Source organism: Notamacropus eugenii, chromosome 6, assembly GCF_028372415.1.
Source record: "Notamacropus eugenii isolate mMacEug1 chromosome 6, mMacEug1.pri_v2, whole genome shotgun sequence".
Lineage (NCBI taxonomy): Eukaryota > Metazoa > Chordata > Mammalia > Diprotodontia > Macropodidae > Notamacropus > Notamacropus eugenii.
The window spans coordinates 151,284,607-151,301,889 of NC_092877.1; the positions used below are offsets into that span (position 1 = coordinate 151,284,607).

The window sequence follows — 17,283 nt, forward strand, 5'->3', positions numbered from 1 at the left end:
GCCTCCTAAGCCTTCTTTTCTCCAGAATACCCATCCCCAGATCTTCCAGCTGATGTGGCACCATCTTGACACACTTGACTCTCCTACAGATCTTTTTCTCTTATGCTCATAAGTTAAAATGTGCAGCCAGAGGTGACTTGATCAGGACAGAGTACAATCCTTCCTAATCCAGGATGCTTTGCTTCCTATTAGTGTCAGACAAGCTCCTGTCCATTAAGTCTTCTGGCTGGGCTATCATGACATTACTCATATGGACTTTATTAGACTGGCACCTCTGCTTTAATATCTTCTTTCCTACCCTTTGGTTATTCTTCAGTTGAACTGGACATCAAAACAAATGGTATCAAAACAAATCAATATTCGCTATTTTTTAAGTAGTCAGCTAGAAAACATATATGAAGCACTTACCTATTATGTGCAAAGAAATGGCAAACCACTCATTCTCCCTGCCAAGAAAAACGCAAATGGGGTGATGGAGAGTTGGACATGATTGAAATGACCAGCAACAACTTCCACCGCAACTATGGGCACCAGTAGGCATGGTACTAGGTGCTGCAGATAAAAGGAAGGCTAAAGGACAGTCTCTGCCCTTAAGGTGAATACCTCTTAATGAAGAAAATAATATAAGACTGAAACAATACATATTCATGTGCAAGGTGATTGAAAGGAGAGGCATTAATTGTGGGAGAATGTGGAAAGGACTCCTGCAGAAAGCAAGCTTTGAGCTGAGTCTGAGTCAGAAATGAGGGGGCAGAGCATTCCAGGCAGAGATGGCAAGAGAAAGAGAGGCAGATATATTTATTTGCAATTTTCTAAAATTATCCTCGAAACAACAGAGATGACTAGCAATTAAACATTAGATAATTATCTAACAATTAACAAATGGCTTAATGCAAACAACCAATTGGACAAATTCTCCAGTCTATAGTCAGAGGAAAATCTGTGTTTATATTTCTCCTCCACCATTTTTTAACCTTTGTGACCTTGGGCAAGTCTCTTCATTTCTCTGGGCCCATTTTCTCTATAAAATGCTGAAGTTGGACTAGTTGAATTCTAAAGGCAACAAAAATTTATTAAGCTCTTAATAGCTATGTGACTTTAGGTAATTAATCTCACTTCTCTAGACCTCAATTTCATCATCTGTAAAATGACGTTTTTGTTCAGTCTTTTTAGACTCTTCTTGACTCCATTTTGGGATTTTGTTGGCAAAGATACTGAAGTGTTTTGCCATTTCCTTCTCTTGCTTTACAGATGAGGAAACTGAGGCAAACAGGGGTAAGTGACTTGTCCAGAGGCACATGGATAAGAAGCGTCTGAGGAAGGACTTGAACACGGATCTTCTTGACTCCAGATCCAGTGCTCTATCCACTGCACCACCAGCTGCTTCATAAATCTATGATCCTATATCAATTAATAAATAAAGTTTTGTGAAACATCTCCCAGGTGCTGAGCCCTGGGAATCCAAGGAAAGGTAAAAAATTGCTCCTGTCCTCAGGGAACTCACAGGCTAATGAGAGAAAGAAAATGCAAACAACGATACAGAAAGCAGTTATATCCTCAATAAATTGGAAATAAGAAGGAGAGGGAAGGTAGTAGCAGTAAGGGGGAAGGAAAGTCTCAATTGTAGCTGAGACTTGAAGGAAGCCAGGGAGGCAGAGAGGAGATGAGGAGGGAGAGCATTCTGTGAACTGAGATGGCTTCAGCCTACTCCCAACAGAACTTTATGTTACTGGAATGACTGTTTCACATCTTGTGTTCTATATCTATGGGATCCTGACCTTTCTCACCCACTGATTCACTCCTAATTTCTTCAAAAAACTACCATCTCACCTTTATTTACCTTGTTTGGGATGCTTTCAGATAGCAAATTAGCAATTACCCCTCTCTCCATTTCAGATATTTATTTAAATACTAAATAGTAACTGTTTCTCTTTTACCTAAGAACCCTCAGGGTCTTTCCCTCCCAGTTTGATTTTTTTTTTCATTAAAAGGGGACATCTTTTGAGTAACTACTAAAAGAGGCCTATTCATTGAATGGGTGTATCTCACTCAAAGTGAGAATGTGATAAAACCTTACTCTAAAATGGCCAGGGTCTCACACTGCATCCTGGGCCATCTCCAGTTGTCCTGATGAATCTCAGGCCACTGGACCCAGATGACTCAGGAGGAGAAAGTGAGGCTGGTGACCTTGCACAGCCCTCCTTCACTCAAATCAAAGTCAAGTGCCAGTTATGACATGCAACTGCAAGTCATCTTGATGTCATGGTCCTCTTCAAAAATGAAGGACAAATACCACCATTTCAGATATATCTCTTTACCTGGCCAGATTTCCCCCTTCCAGGAACCTCCCTGTCAAAACCTCTTGCCTGTTAATGACCAGAAGGGTACCCCCAAACTTATCTTGCATTTGGGTCCTAGCCTGGCAAATTCTAGGGGTAGCCTGAGGATAAGGCAAGCAAGGAGAGACTGAGGGAGCCCTAGAGCAAAGAGGAAATGAAGGAATCCTGGATATCTTTAGATCTGGACAGGTACCAGTTGCATCATTTCCCCTACCGGCATTTGGGCTGAATTGGAAAGTGTCAGTCACATTGTGGGGTTGGGTTACATCATGCATGTTAGGTTGTAATACATGCACTGTTAACGTAAACTGACAAGAAGGCTCTAGCAGTCTGCTTATCTGGATGCCATCCTTGCTGAGTAAAGGGTCATTATGAGAATTATTCACACAGAATTATAGCAGTTGGAAGCCTTCAGATTAGTTATTACATCACCTTTAGTTTAGTCACTCGCACAGCTTGTTCCTCAGATGAACCCCTCCCCTCTTCTCTCCTTCCCTTCCCCCAACAATTTCAATCTTCAGTCTCTCTCTCTCTCTCTCTCTCTCTCTCTCTCTCTCTCTCTCTCTCTCTCTCTCTCTCTCTCTCTCTCTCTCTTTCTCTGCCAACCAAGGATAACAAAGTTGCCTTGAGTCAAACATAGCTCTCTCTACTCTTGTGTTCTAAGAGATCTTTCCTGAGATCAGAGCAATGACTGATTACTGATACACTGGTCACAGTATGCATCCAGGTCTCTGGAGGAGAACTTGGGATGTTTTGGAATCACACCCATTCCTGGAATAGTCCCACGTCCGAACTTCAGCATTAGTTTTACAAACAAAACCATTGGATTGCTCTGTCCAGTTTCAGCCCCACCATGGGGACTCTCTTTGTAAAGGCCATGTGATAGAAATCCATGTCTCTGGTGGAAGAGGGTGGTTGTCAGGGTCCAAAGACCCACTAAAACATTTATCATCCTGCTCACGTTTGCCAACCTCCATCCTCACGCCAGGCACACCCATCCTCTCCTCCTGCTCCTCAGATGACAAGTCTATGCCTGCCAGCCAAACAAACTCAGAGTTCATCTACACACATAGATTCCCATGAAAAATTAATGAAAATGATAATAGGAACTGTGGGAACCAGGAGGGAATAGATAATGTAATTAACAAGGCATGTGTCCAAAGAGACGCACTTCATCACTGTTACGATACATGAGACATAATACACAATACATTAATTTGCATGCCAAGGAACTGAGGGAGGGAAAGTAGGGAGCTCAATAAATGGGTATGGGGAGGGGAGATGGAAAGTTCATTAACATTTTTACTGACCCATCAGAACAATGTCTTTTGTAGGTTCTGGACACACTATTGCATAACATCTTCTGCACACCTGGCTGCAATATACAGGGCTCCAGACAGCCCTGGCACCATATTTGGACAACAGTGTTGTAGGAAGTTAATATCTTCCAAATGTGGTCATTAAATGTCCTTTCCACAAAAGTAGGCACTTGTTCTCTCTCAACTTTGAAGAGATCAACTGTTCTATTGGTTTTTATAGAATCCAAACTTGAAAGCTGGAGGTCACCTAACCTAAAGTCCCCATTTTACAGATGAGAAAACAAAGTAGTGAAGTGATTTGTCCAAGGTCATATATTTACTTTGTAGCATAACTGGGATTAGATTCTTGGAACATCTGAATACTGGTTCTATGATCTTTCCACCAATCAGCATTTCTTTAACACTAATTCCTTGAGAAGTCATCCCCAAACATCTTTATCATCGAAGGAAATTGGTGAATGTTCATTTTCATGATTCATAGGCATGATCTAAGATATAGTAAACTCCTAAGCATTGACTTCTGGGCAGTATTTTCTCTCTTTTTACCAAACAGTATTAAATCCAAAAGACTATCAGGCATTCTGAGATAGGCAAAAAAAAGTCTTTCCTTCCTTGTTGAACCTCATGCTGTCTCATACCCATGTCATTTTATTCCAGGGGGGAAAAGGGTACTGGTGAAATGTCTGTGTCCAGATTTAGGATTAACCAAATTCTGTAGGTGTTTTGAGTTTCTTCCAGTTTAACTCAATACAACATTTATTAGGTACCTATTGTATGCAAGTCATTTTGGTGCTGGAGAAATTGAATATGATAACAATTTCAGCTTTCAACAAGCTTACAATGTATTTCTTTTTGTTTATTGTTTTTTGTTTGTTTCATTATGTTTTTGTTGCAATGAATTTGGACAAATTCAATTCAACAAACATTTAATAAACAATCATATGGGTATAGGAATACAAAAATTAACCCTGACAGAATTCTGTCCCTCAAATAATTTATATTTGATTTATTACATAGAGGCATAGCAAGGTGACACAGTGAACTGAATGGAGGTCTTTGGAGTCCAAAAGACCAGAATTCAAACTCTGCCTCAGACGTTTACTTAGCTATGTGACCCTAAGCAAGCCACTTAACTTCATTATTTGCCTCAACTTCTTGATCTATAAAATGGGGATAATAATAACACCCACCTCATAGAATTGCTATGAGAATCAAATGAGTTAATGTAGGTCAAGAGCTTTACAAACCATAAAGCACAACATGAATGCTGGGGTTCTAGGTTGTTGTGTGCATGAGGATAATACAAATTGTGTATAGAGCACTGGACTTGGAATCAGGAAGACCTTAGTTCAAACCTTGCCTCATCCACTTGCTAGCTGTATGACCCTGGACAAGTCACTTAAGTTTCCTCACATAAAAATGAGGAGTGTACCAATATCACCTATCTCACAGCAGTTTTGTGAAGATCAAATAAGAAAATCTATGAAGCACCCTGTAAACCTTAAGGCACTATGTAAACGTTATTATTACTACAAAGGAGGGCAAGATGAGTAAGGAGAGATTGGGGCAAAGCCCTTTTGTGGGGGTGGCTTGTCAAGGGATGCTTTGAAGTCTCTTGGCTTTAGGGTCATTCTCTCAGCCCACATTCCAAATGGGAAAACCACATGGGCAGCAGTGTCAAAGTCAGACCAGTAGCAGGATGACGAATTAGAAAGCTGTGAGCTGATCAGTACAAGAAAAGGTAAAAAACTGAGTTGATATGGTTGCAACAAGAATGAACAACTAGGGGCACAGAGGAGGAATAGCACCAGGGAATGATGGTAGCTAATTAGAAATGGGAGGGGAGGAAAAGAGAAGAAAAGGATTGGGAGGATAATGTTATAATGAAGAGAATGAGAGGAGTTGGGGGGAAGATGATGAGTTCTGATAGAATCAGAGGTTTGGAAGACATGTTCATGATCATCTAATCCAATCCCTTACTTTACAGACAAGGAAACTGAGGCCAGAGATGTAAAGTACCTTGCCCAAGGTTACTCAGGTGGCAAACGAGGTTTGAACACAAGTTCTCTTACTCCAATTCTATCACTCTTTCCACTCAGTTAGACTGCTTCCCCAATTTACTGGATGATGTGATCTCAGCCTCACGAAACTCAATCTAAAACATTTATTACTCATTTATTTTGCATAAGGCACTGGGAATAGAGAATCAGAAAATGAAAAACAGTGTCTACCTTCAAGGAGTTGACAGTCTATATTCTTATTTTTACAGATGAGGAAACTGAGGCCCAGAGAAGTGAAGGAACTTGGATACAGTAAATTAGGACCAGGGCTCACAAAAGCCAGGTCAAGTCTTTGGTGACTATTAGGAGGAATATGGGGCTAGGAAATGAAAATGGATGGTCTTCAGCTCTAACTTGGATGTAAATTGTGCCCAAGTGGACAAAAATCAGGCAAAACTGAATCTGGGAACGTGTCATTTCCCAAAGAAAGTGATTCTTTACCATTAATTAATTAATTAATTGATTAATGTGAGGCACCCCTCTGAGCTGTGCTTGTTATGTCTTCTAGTTGATAAGAAGGTTCCAATTTCTGGGAAGTGCCTACTTGTTTATTTTAGCACAAGCAAGTCTAAACAGGATTCAATCTACCAACAGTAAGAAAACGTTCTGATCAAATTTCCTAGGCATTTAAGCTTGGCTCCCCTCTGTTAGGGAGTAGGATGGATCCTATTTGTAAGGTGTAGAGCACATAGCATCCAGAGGTTCTCCATCAGGACCCTTATGGTCCAATGCTGGTCCTGCAACTAACTTACTGAGTACAAGTCATTTCATCTTTCTTTTGAGGGTAGAAGCCTCTACCTTCCTTCCTTCCTTCCTTCCTTCCTTCCTTCCTTCCTTCCTTCCTTCCTTCCTTCCTTCCTCCCCTCTTCCTTCCTTCCTTCCTTCTTTTCTTCCTTCCTTCTTTGTCAGCCTTACAAAAGTGTGACCATGGCAATAAATATTTTTTGTTGAATGGACTTAAACTGCACTGAAGAAGATGGAACTAGCAGAACTCAAAGATCCCTTTCACCTGTAACATTGACTGGTTCCTCATGAGGGATCAGGCTTAGCATTACAAAGGACTGTCCAAGTCTTCCTTCTGAAGTAGATGACTGGCCAGGGACCGTCATTTCTCAGTGCTCCAGGCATCTAAGACCATAAATTTTGATGATTTTCCATACCAGGAATTTCTTACACCTATGAAGTCTCAGGTCCAAATAAACAGACTAAAAAATACTAAACAGATAGTATAGCAGTCTGCCTTCAGGGTGACTGAAAGGGCTACCCAAAAAGCTTTCTCTTTTTCAGTCATCATAAAGTCAGGAATTAGAGTTTCTTTCCTTTGAGTTTTCAAGAGGTCCCAATTATTCAAATATGGGTGAGCGGCAACCCTTCTCATCTTTTTTGGTGGAAAGAAAGATACTGGGAAGTCAGAGGAACTTGGTTCAGTACCACAGTATGGCAATTGTTTGTTGAGCTTGAGCAACTCATTAAGCTTCTTCAAGCCTCAGTTTCTTCAACTGTAAAATAGGGAGGGGGAGAAGGGAAAGACTTCCTTGTCTCTGGAATTCTTTCTGGCTCTAAATCTATAACCTTATGACAAACACCCCAGCAACAGGAGTTGATGACAATTGATAGAGAAGCCCCCACTAGCAATAAAACTCCAAATAGTTTCACCGGGAGCTTCAGATAGAAGCTAGGAAGAGGACAAAGCAACTGCTTCCCCATTTTGCCCAGAGCCAGCCCAGCGAGGTAGCCAGGGAAGACACAGTGTGAAACAAAGGGAAGAAAGGGTGTTTGAATACAAATGACTCAGGGCTGGCCCTCCGTGTTAAAGCAGAAGATGCTGCCAAATTCCCAGCATCCTTTCACTCTTAAGGATTCTAGAGTCCATGAGGGGTCAGAAGGGTGTGACTGAAAAAATGGGGGGAGGGGGGGCCAGGGGTTCTGGTACCAGATTTGAGAAGAGTTCCCTCTCCCCTTTCAAGATCAATTCACCTCATTCAGATCGTTTCTATGGAAGCAGAGAAGGCATGCAGATGTGGTCTTCCCTACCTCCTACCCCATCGCCACTCCCCCACCCCCCAACCCCACTATTGACACTGAAGCTGTAGAGAAACCCAATCTGAGAGAGAAGCAGGATTTCTCAGGGTGTTTTCTCTCTTTGTTTATCCACGTGGCATCTTAATCTAGCATCTCCTGGGTAATAAAAGGGTTGGAACAAGTCAAAACTTTTCCTTTTCTCAGACGGTGAAAGGGTGTGATGAGGATCTTACCCTCTTTCCAGAGGGACTGAAATGTTTCTCTAAAGCTAGAAAAAGAGTAAAGGAGTGCCTGGAAGGTGGAACAAAGCTTTGCCTGTTTTTGCCCTTTGGGCCGTGAAAACCATTAGCAGTCACAACCAACATTGTGATGGGCTTTGTAGAGATCGCCTCATCTTCTCCTCACAGAAGCCCTCTGAGCAGGTTCCATGATTAATCCCTGTTTTACAGGTGGGGCACTTGAGGCTAAAAGACTTAAGGGGACTTGCCCATGGTCACATAGTAGGTATCTGAAGTAGGATTTGAACTCAACCCCGTACTTTCTCCACGCTGCTGGGACCACTGCCTCCCTCCCTTGCTTCCCATTCTCCAGCGTCTAAAACCACAATTGATTCCTTTGTCTCCTCTATTGAAAAGGACTTTTGAGTGGGGACAAAGATTTATACCAAATGAACACCAGAGGGCGTGCTAGACCTTGAGAAATGACTATTTTCTGAGTTCTTTTGCTCCATTTTCTGGTGAGAGATGACTTATTTCTTGGACAGGCCATCCAAACCCAGGGGAAATGGTAGGAATGAGCTGAAGGAATTACATATACCATGTTATTCTAGGCTTGGAAAGCCCCTAAGCCCAGGCTGAATTTTCATTTCACTACTTATGGTTGAGGGCAATCCATTCTTTGTTCTAGAATTCAACAAAATATTGTACGTTGTAATGAAACTTTAAAAAAAATTTTTCCAAGTACTTCATTGTCTCCACAACTTTTGGAAGTTTCATTGATGAACTGTGGAAAAAATGTGACTTTCAAACAGTTTCCTTCATAATCCTGCTTAGCTTCTGGATATTGGTTCTTGCAAACACATCCATATATTTCTTTCCTACACGAACAATCAAGAAAGGGTCTGTCTTAACCTCCATTTCCAGCACTTGGCCTCTCCTTAGGAAACTGTTCAGGATTGTTTTTAATTCTGAAAGAATTGTGTCATCTAAAGTAGATGCAGTAGTAACTGAACACTGTATTTCTCCATGATGCACACTCATCTTGGTAGAAAATGCTGAAATGATTCCTGGGGTGTTGTTTAAGTGACCATTTTCAGCAAGCAATTTTATGAGGTTGGTCGTGATGGGGGAAAACTTCTGTTTTGCTCTTATATCACTTAGGGTTTTTATCTTAATAGCTTTATATGGGGATTTGTAACAGAGTCTAATCCTCCAAAAGTTTTGTCACTTTGAGTAACTTCTTTTCTACTTCTCTTATTCTGCTTAGATCTCCCAGAATAAAGAGCAGTGGCATATCAGCCTTCTAGACCATGCATTTGAAGGCCTATGGCCCCTGAAGTAGTGAAATAGTATACCTGCTGGAGTGTCCTAGACATACCAAGTACCACCATATTCTCCTGTGGTCCCTGTAGATTCATGAAACTCTTCAAAGCAAGAGGCAGTGGGGAGTAATTTACATTTGCAACCCCAAGACCTGGGAGTCACAAATTCAAGTTCTGCGATCTGTGTGACATTGGGCCTGTTTCCTCATCTGTAATATACACATACTTGTATCTGTATATTATATATCTACGTGGATATAGACCTATCTATATCTATTAATCTTTATCTATCTATCCATATACACATGGGGTGCAGAGTATGTTTAGACAGCACCAGTACCTCTGGTGTGATGGCTGCCGAGACCTTTTCAGGGCTGCTCATCCACCTTTGGTGTCTACATGTGGCTCCAAAAAGCTGCAGCATGCACAGCAGCCACACCCTGGTAAACCATTTCAGCAGACAGGATAAACCAGGTTGAGGGCAACCAAGGGGTCTCAAATGCATTGGTGAGTGTCTACTGCACCAAAGAGGGGTATCTACCCCAAGCATGTAAAGGCTTCCCCTGGTGAAATGGGTGGATGAGAACAATTTGTTCCAACAGCCATGAAGGCACAGCTGAAGTAGGTGATGTGGAGCACTTAGAGCTTGGTTAGACATTGAAGAAACCAAGGTGGTCCACTGCATCTTGAACCATCACTAGTCATCTTGATTCTGTCCTGCTACTAGACTGTGATGACTCTGGACCAGTGAGACCTATGCCTTCATGCAACCCTGCCTCACTTAAATCCAATTTACACATTGAATTAAAAGATATCACCCATACCATTTTTGCCACTTTTACCTATCTAAAAAAGTCTTGTGGTGACAGGCAAGTGATGAAGCAGCAGGTGCAGATATATTGGGAACTGTAGTCATAACCCTGTGCACAGGCATCCTGGGGCATAGGGTCATCTTCTCACTGGATACAGCAGGGGATTCGGCAGCCCCCTGGGTGTCTGAGTAGCCTTTTAAAGATATCATTGCTTACCTCCTGGTATGAGGAAGGGGCTAGAAAAGATGCCGTAAAAATTGTCTGCTTACCCAATTCTGGTCCGATTACCTTGGTAGGCAGGATCCTACCCCACGGTTGAAACACAAAAAAATTTACAAAAACATCTGCAAAGACAATTCCACTCACCATTGGCATATGGAATGTATGCACACTTATAGACAACACATAATCCAGTAGACCTGAAACACAAACAGTTCTTGTTCCAAGAGAACTCAGTTGACATGGAATACAAATAGTAGTCCTGAGTGAAACAAGGCTGGCAAGTAAAGGCCACCTTACTGAAATTGAACCTGGATACACATTCTTCTGGAATGGCCACAGTGAAAGGGAGCACCATGAAGCTGGCATATATTTTGAAATCAAAACTAATATAGTCAACAAGTCTGTATATCTACCAAAAGGAGTTAACAACAGGCTCGTGACAATGTGATTGCCACTTGCAGGAAACTATCATGACACCATCATCAGTGCCTGTGCTTCCATCATGATGAACCCTGATGAAGTCAAGGAAAAAATTTATGAAGACCTGGAGACCCTGTCAACGTGTCAAAGAGGGCAAGCTTACAATTCTGGGTGACTTTAATGCTAGAGTAGACTCAGACTACCATACTTGGCAGGGAGTCCTAGAGAGGAATGTTGGAAACAGCAACAGCAATGGTCAGCTACTACTGAAGACTTGCATATCTCAAGACCTTTTCATCACTAACACTGTCTTTCATTTACCTAAGTGCAATAAAACTTCGCTATGTACCCCCATAGTAAATACTGGCATTTAATAGACTATGTAATCATAAGGAGAAGAGACAGATAGGATGTGAGAGTGATGAAGGCCATGTGTGATGCAGAGTGCTGGACTGATCATAGACTTATCTTCTCCATGCTAAATATTCACATTCAACAAAAACAGCAGCTCCAAGCCAAAATGACTACCAGAAGAATTGTCAACAGATTAGAGTTCTTCTCTGAGGGAGAACCATTTGTTGTTAACTTTGAGTGAAAGTTGAGCCAACACATAGTTGACAACAGTTGAGCAGAAAAGGAGTGGGCAGCTTTCAGCCATTTGGTATATAGCACTGCATTTGCTCTTCGGGGTCAGAACACTCATAAACACAAGACTGGCTTGGTGAAAATGATGGGGAAATTCGGAAGCTGTTGAATGAAAAATGAGAACTCCACACAATTTACCAGCAGGATAGTTCAGCTATCTCTAAGAAGGCAGCATTTAATTCCATCAAAAGTAAAGTACAAGGGAAACTTAGAGAGATACAGAATTCTTGGCTCAGTAAGAAGGCAGATGAAATTCAGTTTTATGCTGATAGTAACAATCCAAAATGCTTTTATGATGCCCCGAAGTCTATTTATGGGCCAAAGACCCATGGTGCATCTCATTTACTCAGTGCTGAGGGAGCCACATCAATTAATGAAAAGGACATGATCTTAAAGAGATGGGTTAAACACTTCCATAGTATTCTGAACAGACCATCCTTAATCAATGCTGAAGCCATTAGCAGTTTACCTCTGGTTCAAGTCAATTTCTCCCTAGCTGAAGGTGCAACTGAAGAGGAGATTTTGAATGCCAATAGGCTTTTTTTGTGTGGCAAAACTCCTGGTGCTACTTCTGTTCCAGCTGAGATATGCAAGGTCCATTGCGATATAAAAGCTGACTGAAATTTTCCAAGTTATCTGGCAAAAAGAGGTTATCACCCAGGAATTCAAGGTTGTCCATCTCTGTAAAGGTAAAGGAAATAGATTGTCCTGTGACAATCACAGGGGGTTCTCTCTCCTAGTCATTGCTGGCAAGATTCTTGCTAAAGTCCTCCTTAATGGGCTGATCCTTCACCTAGAAGATGGTCATGTACCTGAGAGCCAGTGTGGCTTCAGAAAGGGCTGAGGAATGGTTGATAGGATATTTGTTGCCTGACAACTCCAGGGGAAATGCCAACAGCAGAACAGAGGTCTATACATAACATTTGTAGACCTAACCAAGGCCTTTGATCCTGTCAGTCATGAGGGCTTATGGAAAATTATGTCAAAATTTGGTTGCCTGGAGAAGTTCATCAGTTTCATGATGGCATGCTTGCCCAGATTCTGGATAATGGATAATGGACAATGCTCTTATGCTTTTCCAGTCACCAATGGAGTGAAACAAGGCTGTGTGCTTGCTCCCATGCTTTTTCAGCCATGTTGTCAAATGCCTCCAATGATAATGAACACAGAATCAAGGTCAGCTATCACACTGATGGTAAATTCTTCCAACTGAAAATGCTACCAAAGTGGAGGGAGTGTTGGTGCAAGATTTTCTATTTGCAGATGATTGTGCACTCAATGCAGCCTCTGAAGCTGAGATGCAACAAAGTATGGATCAATTCTCTGCTGCTTGTGCTAATTTTGGCCTTACAATTAACACCAAGAAAACACAGGTGCTCCGTCAGCCACCACCACACCATCCATACATGGAACCATTAGTTACAACAAATGGAGGTTTTGTTGTCTTGGTAGCATACTTTTCAGGGATAGACACATTGATAATGAGGTTGATGCACATATTGCCAGAGCTAACTCAGTGTTTGGGAGGCTCTGAAGGAAATTGTGGGAGAGAAGAGGTATTCGACTATCAAACCGAAGGTCTACAGAACCATTGTGCTGGGCTCATTGTTGTATGCCTGTGAAACCTGGACAGTTTACCAGCGCCATTCCAGGAAACTGAATCACTTCTATTTGGATTTTCAGAATGATTCTGAAGATCACCTGGCAGAATAAGTTACCAGACACTGAAGTCCTTTCTTGAGCTAAACTGCCAAGCATTCAAACTCTACTTCAGAGAACATGACTGATGGATTGGCCATGTTGTTTGAATGGAATATGTACACTTACCTAAAAGAATATTTTATGAAGAACTCCCACAGTGCTAGCACTCACATGGTGGTCAGAAGAAGTGATACAAGGATACTCTCAGGGTCTCCCTTAAGAACTTTGAAATTGATTGTGTGACATGAGAGATACTGACACAGGACCACTCAGCATAACGTGCCCATATCTGAGACCTGCAGTAGCTCAAAAGAGATGCAAGATGCACAGATTTAGAGAATCCTCCCCAAATGTTCACACAGACTATTTGTGCCCAACCTGTGGTAGAACATTCTGAGCTAGTACTGGTCTGATCAGCCACAGTTGGACACACAGTAACTGGACTCTAGCATAGTGATGTCATTATGGTCTTCGAAAACAAAGGAAAACAACCAACCAGTCATACACATACACACACACACACACACACACACACACACACACACACACGCGCAATCTCTGTATTTATCTGTGTATACATACATATATATGCTACAGACATATATTTGTAGAGCTCTTTGTAACACTTAAAGCACTATATAAATGCTATTAAATGGAGGGGTCCATACTGGATGACCTCTAAAATCCCTTCCAGCACTAAAAATATAAATATATTGGATCCAATCCACTACGACATATATACATCTAATTCCATTTTAATTGTTTCAGATGTACATGAGTACAATAAATAATAATCTATATTTATAGGTTATTCTATAACCAGGATTCCTGGCTTTAGGAGCCTTCCACAGACCCATAGTTGGAATGCTCCTCCTCCCCACCTCTTTTCTTTCAAGTCCTTTCTTCATCCCTCAGGAATTAGTGGTATCCCATTTTGATGACTCTGGAGGAGAGACTGAGGCTGATGACTTAATAAATGCTTGTTGAAGGATATAAGTAAAAGGAAGGCTATAGATAAGTCTTTCATTTATAGAAAACTATTTTTACCAACCCCCAGCAGCCTTTCTAAAGCAATTTATTAATTTTCAGTCATTTTGATAAAAATAATTTAAACCACCTCCCTAAAATTATGATTAGAAAGACTGCTGAAATTATTCCACTTCCTATAAGAAAAATGATGCCCCTTTTAGAAAACTATTCAAAATGAGCTGAGCGTTTTCCTTGATCTTTTTTAACCCTTTATTTTCTTTTTCCCCCTTAATAACATTTTCCCCCCAATTATATGTAAAGATAGTTTTCAACATTCATTTTTGAAAAATTTTGAGGTGCAAATTTTTTCCCTCCCCTCCCCCCTTCCCAAGACAGCAAACAATCTGATATAGACTATACATGTACAATATGTTGTAAAAAAAAGAAACAGAACAAAAAGGAAAAACCACAAGAAACAAAAAAGGACAACAAAAATGCAGTAGTCTGTTTCGATCTGCACTCAGGCTCCATATGTGGTTAGCATTTTCCATCACGAGTCTTTTGGAATTGTCTTGGATCACTGTATTCCTGAGAAGAGCTAAGTCTATCATGGCTGATCACCGCACAATGTTGCTGCTGTTACTGCGTACAGTGTTCTCCTGTTCTGTTCATTTCACTCACCATCAGTTCATGTAAATCTTTCCAGGTTTTTCTGAAGTCTGCCTTTTCATCATTTCTTATAGCACAACAGTATTCCATTACATTCATACACCACAACTTGTTCAGTCATTCTCCAACTGATGGGCATCCCCTCAGTTTCCAATTCTTGATCACCACAAAAAGAGCTCCTATAATTAGTTTTGTATACATGTTAAATCTCTTTTTTTCAAGGGAGTCATTTCTATTTCTCTTCCCTCCAGGGTTGTCCAGGTCTGGCTGAATTATTAAGATACCTACCTTTCCCTTCAGGGCTAGATTTAAAGGGCATGCTTTATTCTTTCAGAAGCCTCTGGGCTTCCAATAGGCCATTTCTAGGATATTGGGGTAGATGGGGAGGGGCGTTCTATCTAACATGAAATGACCTTGACTCTAATAGTCCTTGCATCTTCTCACAAATCCTACAGGGCTGAGATGATTGATTCTGCAGTTCTCCTTGGTAATGCTTTATGGCTGACCTTTTTTGACTATACCTGTCAGTTTTATTTAGCACATCAAACCCTTTAGCACAGCATATAAGTAGGAGGAATTAATGTATTTTTTTCCCTTGGGAAGTCTGCTTTTTATCTCTAGTTATAAGGCCTCAAAACCTTATTTCTACTCTCTAAAATTTATCTTTATCTCATAACCCAGAGGGATGGGGACTAAGGGGAAGTAGGCACTCAGGTTGGAGAAAACAGAGGCTATCAGGATGACAGGATCATCATTTAGACATGGAAGAGTCCTTAGGGGCCATCTACTCCACCTTCACTTCCCTTCATTTCACAGATGAAGAAATTGAGGCCCCGAGTGACTAAATAATTTGTCCAAGGTTATACAGATAGATGACAAAGTTGGAGTTTAAAACCAAGTCCCCTGATTCCATGGGGCAGCTGGGTGTTGTGTGTTGGGCATGGAATCAGGAAGACTAATCTTTATGAGTTCAAATCTGGCCTCAGATACTTACCATCTGTGTGACCTTGGGGAAATCACTTAACCCTTTTTGCCTCAGTTTCCTATGGCAAACCACTCCAGTATTTTTGCCAAGAAAACCCCAAATGAGGTCATGAAGAGTTGGACATGACTGAAAGGACTGGACAATTGGACCTCTGACTCCACTGCCAGCACTTGTCTCACATTGTTGAGGATGATATCCCAAGATGATATCACATATGAATCTGACACATTAAAAATAATTTACCTGACTCCTCTCAAACACAGTTATCAGAAATAATTACTAGAATTTGTAAAACACTTTAATGTTTTCAAAGCACTTTACGTAGACTACCGAGTTTAATCCTAACAACAATTCTGCACTTATCACACATTACGGTGTATTTCTGTTAGCTGCTTATGTATCATGTCTTCCTTCCTAGACTATAAGACCAATGAAAGCCAGGGGCTGTCTTTGCCAGAGCTAGGAGAGTACTTTGCATGCAATAGGTGCTTAATAAATGATTGATAAAGTGAATTATTTGGGGTCAGTTTCATGTGTCAGAAAGTCAGTTGTGATCTTTGAGAGCTCAGTGAATGAGTCATCTATGCATCCATCTCTCAGATTCCAGTTAGTGGTTATAAGGCTTGAAGGTGTGATCATGGGATAGTGGGGCTAGAACGGAACTTAGAGAAAAATCAAACTCGCCAGCAAATTGTCCTACTACTGCAGGCTTTGTGCCATCTGCTGGTCATAGGAGTTAGGGCATTGATTTAAACACAGAATCGCAAAACTTTCCAAGTTGGAAAGGACCTTCTAGGCATATCTAGAGCAGGGATTCTTAGCACATTTTCTGTGCCATGCTGCTGACCTTGTCTTCTAAAGGGGTGTTAATAGATAATGCTAATCAGTACATACATGATCCATACAGAGTGGGTGGGAGACAACTTTAGAGGGTAAGGCCTTCTGAGGATCATAGCTTTTGAGTCAAGTTTTAAAAGAAGTCAGGGATTCTACGAGGTAATGGATCAGGAAGGAGAGTATTTCGGGCAGTGGCATGCTGACAAATATTTAACAACCTTCTTTCCAGGAAAAACGGAAACAGGGAACACTTTTCAGTTTAATCTGAGTTATTAACACTTTTCTCCATTACTTTCTTAAATCAACAAAACCATAAATCAAGCCCTGATTTGCAGCATTTGCTACTTTTTGACCTGTAAATGCTCACATTGAAACTTCAACAACTGGCTTTCAAGAATTGGTTTGAGCTGGCTCCCGCCCCTGCCTCTGGGAATAGGGAACAGTCCATTCAAAGTCATGGACCTGGGAGATGGAGCCAGTATGTGTCGAAGGTGGTGTATATGTGTCTACATAGAATATATTCCCAAGCCTGGGAAGCATCACGGCTTAGTGGGTAGAGTAGCACCCTTTGGAGGCAGGAAGCCACCTTTTACATATACATAATGATTGTGTGACGCTGGGAAACCTCCCCATACTCTGGATAACTCTTGAAGACTCTAAGTTGCAGAGAAGTTTCCAACCTGCACAGGCAGAAGGAATTTCCTCATTCAAGAGCTCCCCATATCACTGAAATCACAAATCTA

The 17,283-nt window shown here is 41.2% G+C and overlaps 1 pseudogene; it reads right to left on the reverse strand.

The window, feature by feature from the left end:
- Positions 1-8,762: 8,762 nt before the first annotated feature.
- LOC140512162 (ATP synthase subunit O, mitochondrial-like) lies at positions 8,763-9,349 on the reverse strand (annotated as a pseudogene).
- Positions 9,350-17,283: the final 7,934 nt, after the last annotated feature.